Genomic DNA, 17,880 nt, shown 5'->3' with positions numbered 1-17,880 from the left:
TGGATCCGGGTGAGTTGGTCTCAGGAAAATACCAAGGGTTGTAGGTGGAGATGGTTTTCTTCAGGAAGCCCTCAACAGGTGGGTGGAGACAGGAAAATACCTCAAGGGATGATGAAGGAATTTTGAGGCATCCAAGTTGGTTTAGTTTTGTGATCTTGAGGTCGGTTTAGGTAATATCACATTAGTGTGAGGGTGGAGTTGGTTTAACCTATGGATTCCCTTGGTTGTTTATGTTTTGGTTATCCCATGAGATCCCACATTCACACTTGGAATATGACACGAGGGTGATTGGCTGAAAGAAAGATTTGGTTCAACCTAATCTATGCTCGAGTGGTACGTGGAAGTCCCTGACTTAGTTGAATTTTTCATATGCTAATAAGAGTTATTTTCCTCTCGTATTTAATGAGTAAATGTATTTGTTATGATGTGGCTTTGATGGTTGTTATATCATGGTTATTATTTTGGTTATATGCTGGTTATAAGCATGGTTTCATGACATATTCTAGTTATGGCTCTTATCATGTTTTGATTGGGAAATGAATGGTTATTAAATGCATGGCCTAATATATGTTATTGTAGCTATTATGAGAGGGTATTAGACCTTCTTGATGATTCTCAAATAAGTATCTGACCTCTATGTTTAGATATGCATTCGTGACCTATATATTACATGTTCACATTATGTTTGATGAAATGAATATCATGGTTAGGCCTTGTTGGGTCAAATTTGTGGCTTAAATTTGTATATCTATCTTTTTCTTGATGTATTTTATCATTCTGGAAAGTCTCATTAAGTTATGCGCAGTTGTCTAGAGATAAGCCCTGAAAAGGTGGCACTGATCCCGAGGTGGGAGGCTTAGAACTGAAAATTGGGAATATAATCACTACATTGCAGGTTTATGCATGTGAATGAGGGCCTACAATCTCATGGATGCAGTGTTATGCATGTGACTGAGAGTCAAGGTCAATGAAAAAGAAATTTGACTCAGGGTTTGAGCACCTAGAGGGGTGGTTTAGCTCTTGGGGGTCCTATAGCTCATGAGGAAGGCCACTAAAGTTTTGTTTTGTCAATTCACCTTCCTAAACTGTACTTAGGAGGTCGAGTCATGTCATAGTAGCCCTCATATCTTGTTTACCTTGGTAGGCTGGTGAAAGTGGGTAAATGTGAGAGGTGGCGTTACATAGATGGGGAGTGCAAGAAAGCATACAATCAAACCTAAGTAAGAAAGTGATGAACAAAGGAATAATAACTAAACAAACTCATTCATAAAACATTGAGGAGAGCACAAGGGTGAATGCAAGCAACAATCTAGTTTTTGCTTTAGACTCAGCAAGCAATCCAAAATCCCATTCCATGCTTTCCACAACAATAAAATAACCCATCACATGAGAAAAACAAATGTGACTAAGAGCATAAGATGTGGACCTTCTTCTACTAAATGCCCAAAATATGTGCATCAAACCATAGAAATACATCAACCCTAGTATTCATCGAGCCGAAAGAGAGCAAAGGCACTAAAGCCGTCGATTGCTACACTACCAACAACACCCTTATCACATAAGAACAATCCTAATACTAGCCAATGTCTTGGAGAGCAGAAACGCAAATGTAAACAAGAGGTCACATAACTTCATTCAGCTTAGAAAGACCCAATAACACTTCCACATAACAACAACCCAACTGCTAAAAATTATTTTAGAGAATATAAATGTGAATACAAGCAAAAAGCAACACAATATTGAGCAAAGAAATAACACTAACTACACCGAGCTTTACAGCCCAGTATGGCAGTAGATCTCACGTAAAAATGTAAACATAAACATGTATGGGGTTAGATCCCACATAAAAACATAAACATAAATGTAAACGTAAACGTAAACATGTATGAGAGTAGATCTCACGTAAAAACGTAAATGTAAACATAAGTGTAAAAGTAAACATAAACATAAACATGAACATGCAATGTTTATAGAGATAGATCTCACGTAAAAATATAAATGTAAACATGTAATGTTTAACATTTAACATATTTAACATTTATGAAAAATTTAATTTAATATAAACTAATGTCGACCCTAATGGAAAATCACCTCTCTCTATCTATATAAATTTAACACCAAAAAAAATGTGGGATTCTATTTGTGAAATGCATTTCGGCACAGTTCCAAGTGTGAAATAATATTTCTGAACAAAGATTTCCAGGTCAGTAAAACTGTCATTGATTTCTACGTTTGATTTCGATTTCTCTTACTCTGGGCATGCATTTTATGATTTTACTATTTTTTGTTTTCAAATTTCAGTACTGGACGCGCAGATTTAAATCGAACACCGTTTTTTTTTAAAGTGCATACCATATTTTGACCTTGTACTCAACCGGCCAAATTAAATGTTCCCTATAATGAAGGCCATTGCAAGAAACTATAAAAATTAATACGAAATCTGAGCCAACATTGAATCCGGAGGACACCAAATCCTCTTGAAATACTTTATGTTTTAACTAACCAAATGTAGACATAATAATTAAATTAGTTTTTTTCTTTGAGATCCTTGAATCAATGAAAATTAGGGCAAATTTCAGTTAGTTGACGCTCTCTGAACAGTTAAAAAAAATTAATTCTGTTTGTTTAATTAAACTAGGAGGAAGAGCATTCACTCTCTATTTAAGTGGATTGATTCCAGGTTGGCCATATTTATGTTATGTTAATTCTCAATTTGCATTGAGCACAACATGCTATATGTATAGAGGTATCGACAGTTGTGATTTTTCTTGGTTTTAAAAGAATATTATTAGACATTCCACTTAAATGACCTAAATCACGTTATTAGACTCCACTTAAATCATTTAAGTTTACATCTTAAATAAATATAGTGAAAAATCATTTAGTATTATTAAATGATCTACTAAATACGTTTACTAAATGATTTCATATAGTTAGGGTTGAGATTTCATATAGTTAGGGTTTATTGAGTCTTCTTAGGGCGTGCATGATATGACAGCTGGGGCGGATGGCTTTCGCTCCCCCCAACCGTGTTCGATCCCTGCGGAGGACCCCTCGCTTCGGCGATATATGTGACGGCTTTGCCGTAAAAATCAGCTGGCTTCGGCCGTATTTCTGACTGGCTTCGGCCGTATTTCTCACTGGCTTCGGCCATATTGTAATCTGGCTTCGGCCGTATTCTGACTGGCTTCGGCCATATTGTAATCTGAGGGCTTCGGCCATATATAAGGATTTCTCTCTGAAAAAAAAGGATTTATTAAGTCTTCTCAACTTGAGACATATATTAATAATAATTAATTAATTAGTGAAAAATGACTAGTCAAATAAATAATATTTATTGAGAAAAGTTAATCTACAGAGCGATTGAAATTTTAGGATGTAAATCTTAATATATTTAAATAGGTTCAAAGGATGAATTGTATTTTGAATTTGGTTGAGATTATTATTATTTTATTTGATATTGTTAGGATCTAGGCATATCAAAGAGCATATAGATAAAGAAAGACACAACAAAAAAGAAAGAAGAAAATGCACAACAAATCACAACTGAAGAGTTTGAAGAATAGAGGGTGAATAGAAAAAATTGAGCATCATATCAAAGAGCATATAGACAAAGAAAGGCACAACAAAAAATAGAAGAATAAAATGCAAAACCTATAATTCTTGCTAATATGCATACTGTGCATCAAAAATTTCGTGATATGATTGATTGATTGGATCAAAATCAAATGTGTTATGTGTGTGAAGAGTCATATCTTGGAATTCAAGTAATTAATACAAATACATGTCCATTGTATATCAAATGTAAAAGAGAAGGAACTTATCATATATTTTCAGTGGATAATCATATGAATCTAGGAAGATAGCCTAAAATTCTTGTAGAACTAGCTCAAATTGTGTTATATTCTTTCCACGACTACCCCATGTGTGAGGGGTCACAGGGGGGCAGTAGCCCCTTTGCACGGACGGGGTCCAGGGCAATTCCCCAGGATTTTTTTTTTGGACCCCATATTAGGTGGGTGGACCTACCTATGGTTTTGTACATGGATTTCACACATAGTTTTGGGCATGATGATTTTCTGTCCATGGTATTTTGTAGATCTGATCAAGGGAACTACGATTATGTTCTAATCTAGGGTTAATGGATTGGGGTTTATGGATGCTTCAACATGTATATATATGTATTGTAACATTGAAAGGAACACAATGAAAAATCAATCTGGTAGTCTGGTTTTGGGATCCAGGGGAAAATCTCTATGTATATCCGTTTTATGTTTAATGCTCTCGCCATTGTTTATTTTCTGTTTTTAGAATTCGTATGCAGATAATTTATGTACAGGGTTAAAACCTACAAGTTGAAGAGATGTTAATAGCACATGAAAGTCTAATTTTGCACGTTATGCATTCAATAGGTGGATAATATAAATATAGAGGACACACCATTAGTTTTCCACAAGAGGTTTCTAATCTTGCCATGAAATTACCTCGTCATGTTAAAGACTTAGATTTTATTATTGTTATGCGTAAAAAGGTGCAAAATGATCAAATTATGATTTTATTGTCAGAAAAGTATTGTATTGCTTGCATTATATTATAAGATTGAGAATGATCCATATTATCGTGGAGTTCAAGTTGATAACAATGCACTTAGAGAATTTCCTAAAGTTGCAACAGATGTTTCACATATGATTAATGTTGTTGCTTTGGAAAATATAGATATTGACACTGAATTTGCAATGTTGGAAGGAGTTCTAGAGATTGATGATGCATTAGATGGGTTACAAACATCTTCTTTTGCAACAAATATTCCTAATGCACGACGAGAGATTGATATTATTCGAGATTGGGAAGAGAACCCTAATGAAAAGGAACATAATCGTAATGCAGAGGAAGTGCTTAGTTGGCCTGACATTGGTTCATCTCCAATTAATGAATATAACACAGTGGGATTATTCGATATGGAATTTCCAACATTGTTCCCGAAGGGTGAAGCAGATTGGTTGCAAGCACGAAAGAGAAATGTCCATCTTCATGAGTATGCAAAACATCTTCTCTGATATCATGACAACAGGTTTGGAAGACACCCACGATTCAGATACTTTTTACTCAATATCATCATGAGACATCGTGCTCAAGCTTCCTTTGCAGTTTTTGTAAAGAAGAATTTGACAGATCTACCAACAACAATAGAGGAGTTACGAGAACATCTACAAAATCTTCCAGAATCACGACTTGGAGAAAGATTAATGCGATTTGGAATTGTATTGAGAGGTACACGTGCATATTGGAGTAAGTGTCATGCTGAGCTATTTGACTTGGTTCAACAGATTGGGTGTCCCACAATATTCTTTACATTAAGTGCAGCAGATATGCAATGGCCAAATTTACATAAATTAATGTCGGGAACATGTCCTACAGATCCAGCAAAAGCAAGAAAATGGAGACGTCAAAATGTAATTGACAATCCTCATATTATAGCATATTATATGCACCTAAGGCATACAATATTTCGAGATGAAATTTTTGACCATTTTCATCATGCTATAGATTATTGGTGTCGCTATGAGTGGAAACATCGCGGGTCTCCACACGCACATGGATTTATATAGTTAAAAGATGCTCCTAACATGGATATTGAACTGGGATGATCCTACACAGGTTAATTTTTCTAAAGAATATTTTGATGGATGTGTACATGCAATGAATCCACATGATTGACATCAAAGAAATATTCAATTTAGACTTAATGTTGATGATCATCCTTGCTTAAAGGATACACAACAAATATTTCAATCTGATCCTATGATTGATTATGAAGAACTTCTTAATTGTGTTGAGCATCACATCACATGCAATGAAAGATATTGCCTCCGAAAGAAAGCGAGAAGATTGGTATGTTGATATAAGGCATCGTGGGATCTATGTGATGAGTCAAAACTCTATGTTGATGAGAATGGAGAAAAGAAATATGAACCAAGATAAAATGATGATAGATTGAATATGCGCAACCGTGAAACATTGATGATGTGGAGAGTTAATATAGATTGGCAACCTGTTCTTTCAAAGCGTGTCATCATTAATTACATAGCAAAATATGATGTAAAATCTAAAAAATGATTAGAAACATTCCATCATATGTTGATGTGTGTATTTTCTATTCAAAACCCAAATGAATATGTTGACATAGATATCTATGCACAAGAGACATGTCATTTGCTTCTAGATCTCCCCTTTTCTAAATGTAGTCAGCGATTTGCAGTTCTAAATGTTGGTATGAAGGTTTTCAAACAAGTACAGGTTGATAAATACAATGTCAACAATGATAATTCCCTTATTGATGCATATACCAAGAGATCTGTTGATATTGAGAACCTTCCATTGATGAATGTCACAAAATCATGGTCATATGATAAACGTCGACGTGGGAAAAAATGGTTACAACGAAAGAATGCAACTATTGTACGTGTGTTCCCTCGATTTACCTCAATTCTTAATCGAGAAGATGACAAGTTTGTTGAATTTTGTTGGTATGAGTTGCTACTATACAAGACCTTTCGTGATTTTCACAAAGATACAGGTTAGACAAATGATGAGATAGTTCATAATTTGGAAAACTTTCAATACCAACCATGGTATGTTGATCGCAATCCATTGCCTCCAATTGAATCTAATGAAGAAGAAGTTCAAAATCCACCTGCATATTTTAGAGAGAATGAGTGGGAGATTCTTTATGGATTGTATAAGAATAAATATATAAATTACAATGAGTTTGAGATGCTGAGACATAGAGATCGCAATTGTGCTTATAATTGGAATACAAATTTTGTTGATGAAGTCATGTCTAATCGTGTTATTCATTTCATATTTGAACAACGGAAGTTGAATTCCCTTTGCACTAACCAACTTGGAAACTCTTACTTCTTTGAAAGTCTTAGTGCTAAGCAGAGAAACACATTTGATATTATCATTGACCATAATAGATCAGGGGTTGGCCAATTACTCATGATAATCCAAGGAACTACAGGTACAAGAAAATCTTATTTGATTGGAGCCATTAAAAAAACACTTGAAACTGATTCCTTTCTTGGGAAGAGTCCATTACTACTTTTAGCTCCTATAGGGGTTGCAGCTTTCAACATATCTGCAAAAACATTCATTCAACACTTCAAATTCCAATCAAAGACATAAAACCTTTGAAACAACAAAGTTTACTTACATTCCAAGAAGAGATGAAGCATGTGAAATATATTCTGATAGATGAAATGAGTTTTATTGGAAGACATCTATTAACAAACATTGATTCAAGACTTCGACAAGCTTTCCCAGAAAATGAAAAAGTTATTTTTGGTGGGAGATCAATTATATTGGTCGGTGATTTGGGACAATTGCCACCTGTTATGGATAAACTTGTATATGCATGTACTGGTCCTGCAAAAGAATTATGGAACTCATTCACAATGATTGTGACTCTTGATACTGTGTTTTGACAAGATGGACAAAGCAATCAACAAAGAATTTTTCGCAATTTGTTGATGAATGTAAGAGATGCAACACCAACTATGGAAGACTGGAAATTACTCATGAATCGTACAAATACACACTTGGATACTTCCACAATAGAGTCATTTGATAAGGAAATACATTTTTTTGCAACAAATGATGATGTACAAAATCATAATAAGCTTTGTTTAAGAAACCTAAATTGTCCCATTGCAACCAACATAGCTACAAAAGGAAAAAGAAAATATATGGAAATAGATGAGGAAGAAATGGAACTTGAGTTACTTATTACAGTTGGAGCTCGAGTGATGCTTACATCAAACATTTGGATTGATGCAAGACTCGTAAATGGTGCTCTTGGAATTGTAGAAAAAATTGTGTATAACCCTAAAGTTTCACCCCTAGAACCGCCCACATATGTTTTAGTAAAATTTGATAAATACATGGGAGTGCCATGGGATGAATCATCCCCTCAAACAGTTTCAATTACGCCCATTGAAAGAGGTAATAAAAAACAACTTCCTTTGAAACTTGCTTGGAGCTTAACAATCCATAAGTCATAAGGATTAACTTTGGAGAAAGCTACTATTAATATCGGAAAGCAAGAGAGACAAGGTATGGCATTCACAACAATATCTTGAGTTAAAAAATTGAATGGTCTACGATTTCAACCTCCCTTTTCATATGAACGATATGAAAAGATGGAAAAAGTAGCAGGTGTGAAAATAAGAAAAGCATAAGAAGAGAGATTGAGACTAATCACATTGTAAATGATTTATAATTTAATAAAATATTATTTTTCTTTTTTCTTTTTTCATCATTAAGTGTTCTAACTTTGAATTAAAATTTTGTATTGGATGCATGCATTAAAAATGATAATATTAATATTATGTGTATTTAACATACTTAAAATGATTATATTAATATTATATGAATTTACATATTATTGATAAAATTAATCATCTGTTCGATTTTCTTTGGATGCATAGGACTGAAACCAGCTTTGATCCATCTTAACTCCATATCTATCAAGCGTTGAGAGGAATCAAATCTCTCGAGGTGCAAGCCTTTCCTTAAGTTTTGCACTCAAAAAAGAGGTTTTCACCTCGAGATATTTGATCCCTCTCGACGCTTGATAGATCCGGAGTTAAGATGGATCTAGGCTGGTAAATAAAACAATAATGAATACAAAATCAAATACAATAAAAGAGGAAATGAACATAGAAACAAGAGAAATAACACTGATTACGTCGGTAGGTGTTTTCTTTGAGGGCTGGGGGTGATAAAACATTGTTTACCCTGGCCAATCCAAAACTTTGATTTTCATCGTTCAATCAAATTGAAATCTGACACATGGGTGGAGGTTTTGCTTCATTTACCAGAAAAGTTCATGCGACTACTGAGTTCTACCATTTACAACTTGGTCTCTGCCTCACGCCTCCGTAATGTGATTACCGAGTTGTACCATTTACAACTTGGTCTTTGCCTTACGCCTATGTACCGCCGTTGCTGCTCCACCGACTATTCACGAGTCAATGTTTTAAGATTGCGGTGCTTCAAAAGAGAGATAGTGTTATGAGAGCTTTGCTTAATGACTCTCAAAACATGGGTGAAAGCCTAATTTGCTTCATCCAAGGCCACCATTAGAGCAAGGTAAAGGAGCTTTATGGGTTGTGAAGGGGACGATCCTGAATGGGGAAAGAGTTTGGAATAACAAAGCTTTGGATAGAGAGTTTTGTTACAAACGACTTTCACATTATCCACTGGTTCTTGCAATTCAATAATGGATAAATCTTCAACCTCAATCAAGGGAAGCCATAGGCCACCAAAAATTATGATCCCCACGAGAACCAGGAAAGTTGCAGGCACTGCACTGGCTATTTTCCTACTCTTTGTCTCCCCCTCCATCGCTTTGAAAGGGACTCAAATTACTGCAGAGAGATTGCAGAGGGGTAGTCAAGTTATAATCCCTGCTCAATGTGTTGACTTCTTATAATGGGGATGTTTAGGGCTTCATCTCTGAATCACATTCACACTACCAAAGGAGTCTGGTGTGGGCACTGACAAATGGACCTATACTTTATGATGGCAGTGATAATATTCGTTCAGTGGTATGCAAGTTCATTCTGAAATGAGCGGGGGAGGAGTAATCAACCAACTACTTAGTTGACAATCAGTTATAAATTTCTCTTGTATCTGGCTATGAGCAGGTGAGAAAGAGAGCTAAATAGGCTTTATTGAACCCGTGTATGTGGCATAAATATGTATATGTTGATAGATAAGTAGGAAATCCCACTCACTTGTTAGTTTTCGTGGCAAGTGGAAATTGCAGAGAGCCGAATGAGAGGGAACCAATACCCTCATGATTGGTTCAGGAACACTTTAGGGTGAACACCCACCCGAGTGAAGTCCGATTCATACAACTATGAAAGGATTTCCTACTAGCTTTATAGACCCCGAATCTAGACCTTAGGCCACAAAAATGACCACCGCATTTCTGGGCGCTCGTGGGTTCTCTTCGCCGGTGTCCGGAAAATAAGAGAAGTATGCGTAAATGACTATTAGCAGGCGTAAAGGAATATGAGTAGGAAAAATCACAATGCTTTAACCGTAAGATTCACCCACCTGACCTGATGCTGTCGATCCTACCTTTGAAAGCAAGTATCGTACCTTGGTTGGTTGGGTTGTTAACTTGCATAAGAAACTGCCCCTCAATCAACGGTTGTTGGAATTCTTTGTTAATGTGTCAAGTTAGTTGCATTTGCATTTTTTACTTGGTAAGTCCCAAGATCATTCCATTGACCAATTTATAGTGGAGTATAGGATGGGGATTAGCCCTTTAAATTTTGTAAAGCTTCGTAAAAGGTAAGTTTTACTTTAATGTATAAAGTTTTTATCTTATATAATTTGATTTTTAATTTTACATAGTTATTAAAGAAAAATATTTAGAGGGTATTTTGTGATTTTATATGGTCATTAAAGAATAAAGATTTATTTTAATTATTAAAGTAATATATGTCATTAAAGTTTTTATCTTATATAATTTGATTTTTAATTTTACCTAGTTATTAAAGAAAAAAATTTCAGAGGGTATTTTGTGATTTTGTACATAGTTATTAAAGAATGAAGCTTTATTTTAATTATTAAAGTAATATATGTGAGACATTTGAATGCACATATAGATATGGTCTTTTTGCTTCTTAATTTCAGTGTTCCATCCACCAAATTTTATAGTTGCAATTCACCATGAAAGTAGTGGATTGAATATCGCAGGTTTAAAACCAAATTCTTGCAATGATTTACCTTTACGAATTTATATAGTTGCGTTAATAATTTGATTTTTATTGCAGATGACAAACAACCATAGTCATTTCTTTACTTTCATTGAATGATAATATATATATATATATATATATATATATATATATATATATATATATATATCAAGAAAACTTCTCTCCGGGAAACACATTGATATTATTCTAGCAAGATACATCAATTTCTCAGAACCATCTCCAAAGCCATTAGAAACGTAAAAGAACAAAGTTCTTATCTATATATATATATATATATATATATATATATATCAAGAAAACTTCTCTCCGGGAAACACATTGATATAATTCTAGCAACATACATCAATTGCTCAGAACCATCTCCAAAACCATAGGAAACGTGAAAAAACAAAGTTCTTATTAAATTTGGACTCATGAAATCCCCGCTACCAAGGGATGTTCTAACCAATTGACTGAAAACAACAAGAGATGCGTCAAAGTATGTGTTGGGAATTTTCTAAATATTAACAACTTGGTTACATTGTTTATATGTAAACAATTTGGAAAAAAAAAACATAAAACACAGAGTATATATAAAACCAATAACATCTATCTACATGTAGGAGGGCGAATGGTGCACAAAGTAATCAACCAGAGTGATGGTTGTTGTTATTTATAGGGACATTTTGAATCAACTAGAATGATGTCAATGACCGTCGAACATTATAAGAGAATTAGGGAGGCTAGTTTATTTACTGTGAGTTTTAACTGACTTTTTAATTTGTATGTGAAATAATGCTAAATTTGATGGTTGCTTTTGGAAATATTATAGTATTGGATAGAGAGAAATGAAGTCACTTTTTTACCTCGTTGTTATTTATAGGGACAATTTGAATCAATTGGGATGATGTCAATGACTGTCTAACATTTATAAGAGAATTAGGGAGGCTGGTTTATTTACTGTGAGTTTTAACTAACTTTTTAATTTGTATGTGAAATAATGTTAAATTTGATAGTTGATTTTGGAAATATTATAGTAGAATTAGGGAGGCTGGTTTATTTACTGTGAGTTTTAATTGCCTTTTTAATTTGTATGTGAAATAATGTTAAATTTGAATTTATTAAGTAAATAATCAAAATAAGGATAACTATGAAATAAAGCAGATTTAAAATAAAGTCTAAAATAAATACACCATAAAATCATGCAATAAACAAATAAACTTAATTGTATTACAAATATTTGTTTTTAACATATTAATAAATTAATATCATAATTTAAATATTATTGTTCAAATATAGCCGTTACTTGAAATTATGTCTCTACACTGCTCTCTATTTAAGCCTTTGCCATGGTCTGCCTCTTCATTTGGTCCTGATGGTGAACCACACTTGTTGGTTCAAAACGCATCGACCAAAAATCCTCTTACATGATTTCTACCTAGAGACTTTGCTTAATGTATTACAAATTTCAAAATTATTCTAAATTACGATGAATAAAGATGAAGGTAACGTTTTAATCAAAATCTTATTTGGCAAATTTTCACTGTAAAGATAGTTAAAATCAAAGTCAAAATAAAGGCACAATAAATAAATTTGAATTTGAAACCTCAATATGAATTTGAGAGGTCTCTTAATTTGGTGAGTAGAATAAATGTAATGAAAAAGGAGTGTAAGAGTAAGTGGACACTTATTCATTAGGACACTTATTCATTAAAATCAACAACCATCTATTGAAATTAAAAAATATATATAATTAAAATTAGAAAACACATTAAAGTATGGGTTGTATTCAATTTTTTATTATGAAATTAATAATTTATTGAATCCTCACCATTTAGATAATATTTAACAATGAAAAAAACCAACATTTTGAGTTTTTATTATTATTATTATTATTGTTATAATATTAAATAGAAAGTATTTCATTATATAAATATTTATTATATAAGTTTTAATTAAAAAAAATAGTTTAATAAATTTTTAAATTTTATTTATAATTTTATAATAAAATTAGTTTTTAATTAATTCTCAAAAATATTATAGAATAAATAAGTGTATTGTTTAAAGAAAATTATTAATATAATTTTAAAAAATATTTTCCATTATTAATTTTAACGTTATAAGTTAGCAAAATTATAATAATATTAAAATGCTTAGCTTAATACATTGCAAATATATAATTAAAATTAAAATGTTCAAATAATTTTGAAAAACTTATTATATATATATTTTAACTGAAACGGTTATGTTTTATTTATGAGAAAAATCAGGTTGGGCCAAGCCAATCAACCATTTACAGAGAGCAGAAATTTCATTACATCATCCTCAAGGGATTAATGCCTTAACCGGGGTCTCAGCATTTATGCTTAGCATTCTAGTATCCAGCGTACATCCTATGTTTGCCAAGTTGTTTGCTTCCTTGTTTGAGCTCCGGAGAATATGGGAAAATTGTGTCGAGGGAATTTCTTGCAAGATTCTCTTCAATCTTATTAGCTGCTTGTTTAGCCTCGGATGCTTTAGATCTTTCTCAGTGTTGAGAGCTTTTATCAGAACTTATGAATCTCCAAAGACTAGGATTTCTCTTATGTCTTTCTCTCTAACCAATTGGCAGGCTTTCAATAAGCCAAGGATTTCAGCTTGGTTGTTGGTTTTCTGTCCAATCCCCCAGCTAAACCTGTCTTCTTTGATCCCATTCGGAAAATAGATCACTCCTCCAGCACCTACTTTTCCCGGGTTACCTTTAGAAGCGCCACCAAAGAAAATTGTGCACTTACCCATGGTTCTCCACCATTGTTGGAAGCTATCATCTGAATCCCGAATTTGCCATCTTTCCTTTTGAGTTGGACGGGAGAGAATTCGGTTTTTCTCTCTGCAGGAAAAAGCTTCCAGCCACGACCTTTCTTTATTTAGGAGAGTTTTATCCTCTTTAAAGGGGAGTTGATTTGAGGTTCCGATTAGGAGGCCCTCTGCTCTTGCAGCCACCTTATCTAGGGTCCACTCAATGTTGTTAAAAATGAGATCATTCCTGGTGAACCACAACTTCCAACAAACATACTTTGGAATTGCTATCCACACTCGATACCAAAGAGTCTTGTTGCTGATTCTATAATGATAGTTGTCCTTCCATGAAGAGAACAGAGAGACTATCAAGGTCTGTGGAGGAAAGGGAAGATATAGGCCTTGAAAAAAGAAAAACCATGCCTTCTTCGCGAACTCGCACTCGACAAACAAGTGATCTGTGGTTTCCAAAGCGCATTTACAGTGAATGCAACGATGGGGGCCTGCGATGTTCCTTTTGTTCAAGTTCTCGCCAGTCAGAATTTTCATGTGCATTACTGTCCAGAAGAAAAAGTTAATTTTTGGGATGTTGAAGCTATCCCAAACCTGTTTCCAAAAGGAAGTTGGGTGGATTGAATCCTTCCTAGATTGCATCTGGAAGTATCCTTGGGTAGTTGAATAAGCCCCAAATCTGCCCCATCCCCAAGAGTCATTCTCATCTTTGTGGACCAGAGCGAAATCAGTGATAGCTTCAATAAGAGTTTCAAACTGCAATTTCAAGCAATCTGGAATTCTTGGGAACTTCCAGCTCTGCCAATTCCCATTGTTATCCCAGTCCGAGATATCTTCTAACTTCTGAATTCCTTTCTCGATAAGCCAGGCTCTTATCTCATCCATTTCTTTTACTTCTGCTAAAGGAGGGTGACCCATTATTCTATCGCTCCATAGCTTAGTGTTTCTGCCATTTCCAGGTATGCGATAAAGGAAGGTTCTGAAAAATTCAATTCCTCGACTACACAAGGTCCAAGCCAAGGAACCTTTTGGCGTTTTCTCTGTGTTGAAATGCTTCAACGATTGGTTATTAAGATATTTAAGTTTAATAATCTGACTAACCGGATGGTTGGGTTCTGTATGAAGCTACCACAAAATTTTACAACCCATCGCTATGTTTGCATGCGTGGGTTCTCTGATCTGCAACCCTCCTTCCACGAGGGGTCTTTTCACCATTTCCCAATTGATGAGGTGAAACCTTTTGTTATTTCCTCTTCCTTCGTTCCACAAAAATTCCTGCATTAACCTTGTTATCTAATCTGTAATTGCTTTAGGTGCCAGGATGAGAGAGGTTTGGAATGTGGGTAGCGCCGATAGCACTAATTAATTAGAACTAATTTGCCTGTTGTTGTGAGCCAATATCCTCCCCAGACTGCGATTTTTTTTGTTGAATTTGGCTATGATTTCCTCCCACAGGTTATTCCTATTAGAGCCCAACGTTAATGGGAGTCCTAAGTATTTTATTTTCTCCCAGGATGCAAAACCAGCGAAGCCAAGAAGGTTTGCAATTCTGTCTATAGTATCTTGCTCTGTATTCCAACCATATACAACGCTTTTCCTTTCATTTATCAGAGCACTAGAGATACTGCAAAATTTATTGAGAATGACTTTGAAAGAATTTTCCATTCGAAGAGATGCTCCTCCGAGCATTAAGGAATCATCTGCGAATAGAGCATGATTCACAGGATCCACTCCTTTTACTATTCGAATCCCAGGAATGCTACCAACATATTTTTCGTAAGATAACCTTCTGCTCAGAGTATCTACCATTAGAATGTAGAGGAAAGGGGACAGTGGGCATCCTTGCCTCAGACCCCTGGTTGCTTGAAAATAATTGGCTGGCCTTCCATTTACTAGTAGCATGATCCATACCTTCCCTATGCAAGCTTTGATAAGATTTATGAACTCCTGGCTGAAACCAAAGGAGTGAAGAACCCTGTACAAGAAAAAATGATTAACTTTGTCAAATGCATTAGACATGTCTAGTTTAATCATCATACCTTGTTCTTTTCAAGAATGGCTGGAGTGCAGAGCTTCTTGGACTTGAATTACGGTGTCCAAGATGTGCCTTCCTTTCACGAACCCTCCTTGAGTAGGAGAAATAACTTTTTGCAACAGTGGTTTGATTCGATTAGCTAGCAGCTGAGCCAGAATCTTATAGGAGGCATTGCAGAGCGAAATCGATCTATATCTTTCAAAGGACCCAGGATTCACTTCCTTGGGGATCAGAGCGAGAAATGTGGAGTTGATTCCTCCTCCAACCTTAGCTTTTCTCAAAAAGCCTTGAATCATTCTCAGAAGGTCTGATTTTATTATATCCCAACAAAGTCTGTAGAAATGAATTGAAAAACCATCTGGCCCTGATGCTTTATCTGGCTCCATGGACCACACTATTTTTGAGATTTCCTCTTCCGAGAAAGGTTTCAATAGGGTGTTGTTATCTTCTGTATTAACCAGAATCGGGATGTGTGCGAGAAAATCATTTATATCCTCATCACACCCATCCCCTTCTGCACTGAGTAATTTCTGAAAATGACTACTTGTTGCTTCTTTAATCTGCTCAGTCCCTTTGCACATCTGCCCACTAGAAGCGACAATTTCTGCAATATGATTGCGCGAGAGACAGGCTCTATATTGTCTATGAAAATAGGTTGTGTTTCTATCTCCAGCTTTTAACCACAAGCTGCGAGATTTGATTCGCCAATATTCTTCTTCTCTCCAAAAGGAGCTATATGATCTCCTTTGAGCAATTTTTTCTTTGTCTAACTCCGAAGAGGAGACTTCTGTCTTTTCCATATCAAATTGAAAATCTGCCAGCTGTTGGACAACTTCCTTCCTCTGGCTGGTTGGAGTTTTTATTGCCTTTTTTATCCAATCTTTCAAGGCATACTTCACATTTTTTAGCTTTTGCTCCCATACGAAGCTTGGGGATCCTGTAACTTCTTTATACCAGGCTGTTTGGACTATTTCAAGGAACCCATCTCTTTTAGCCCAGAGAGGGTTGAATCTGAAAGGAAGAGGTCCTAAGTCTTCTTCCTCTTTCAAAGCGAGGAGGATTGGCTTATGGTTCGAGGTTAACTTCGGTAGAATTTTGGAAAAGACTATTCTTCTATCCAAAAAGATTGAGCTGTGAATGAAAAATCTATCTAACCTGGCTGAAATGTGATTCTCCCCTATTCTATTGTTAGTCCAAGTGAATTCTCCTCTCACAGGTTTAAAATCAACCAGATCCCATTGTTGGGCAAGATTTTCCACAAAAGAGAGCATGGAGTCTCTAGTATAAATTCCACCTCTTTTTTCTTTTGGGTCCATTATGATATTCAGATCTCCTCCTATGACAATATTCTTTTTGCTGTGGAGATCTAAAAACTTCGACAGGGACTTCCAACACTCTCTCTTTTCAACATAGTTTACTGGGACATACATATTGAATAATGCTAGACTGAGATTACTTGTGGTGTGTCGAAGTTCAGTGAAGATCCAATGTTGTGTTTCATGGGATCTTTCTAGAGAGAAGGTTTTTCCAGACCAAAGGGTTCCTATTCCTCCAGCCGTGCCCCTAGCACCAACTGCCTTCCCATTATCGAATTTCCATTTTGAACTGCTTGTATGAAGAAGGGAATCTCCTTCTATTTTGGTCTCTTGGAGCATCAGAATATCTGTGGATTCCATTTTCAAAAGATCTTTTATTGCTTCTGCCTTTTCAGGATTCCCCAAACCCCTGCAGTTCCAAGAGACTAGATGCATTACTTACTACTTGTTGGAGCGGGACCACCTCCCTTGGCCGGCCTAGTTCTTGTATTCCTCCCCAAAGACATCTCAATGGTGGCTTGACTCCCTAGGGTTTTTAGCCTTTCTGCTTCTTCTTCTCGATTTCCTTGAGGGTTTTCCTTTCGGTTCTTTTTGAGCCTCTCAAAGGTCTCATCCTCCGATGAGCCTGAATTTTCTGTGGTCTTTTTTTTTAATGATTTTTGCATAAGAAGGAGAGGGATTATTGCCTAGGACTGAACTTGAGGGGCTTGTTTCAACATTACCTAATTCCAGAGAGGTAGTGTCATTTGGCTGGAGGAACCCTTCTCGGTCTTCTTCTGGAGATTCTGGAGAAGTTTTGAGAGGATCAAAGGAATTTTTGCCCGCCTCAGTGTTGTTAGGTTCCTTGCTCCCTGAATCTGCAGGATTTCCATTGCTTTGCCCTGATTTTTTCCCAGTCTCTTTGCCTTTTGATTTGTTGTTCTACCTGTTGTTTGTTGGTTTCTTGACTTGATTCCATTGTTCT

This window comes from Pinus tabuliformis, chromosome Q (assembly GCF_031772625.1).
Source record: "Pinus tabuliformis cultivar Carrire ecotype Pingquan chromosome Q, CPIR1, whole genome shotgun sequence".
In the NCBI taxonomy this organism is placed as follows: domain Eukaryota; kingdom Viridiplantae; phylum Streptophyta; class Pinopsida; order Pinales; family Pinaceae; genus Pinus; species Pinus tabuliformis.
Note: the sequence above shows the minus strand (reverse complement) of the source record.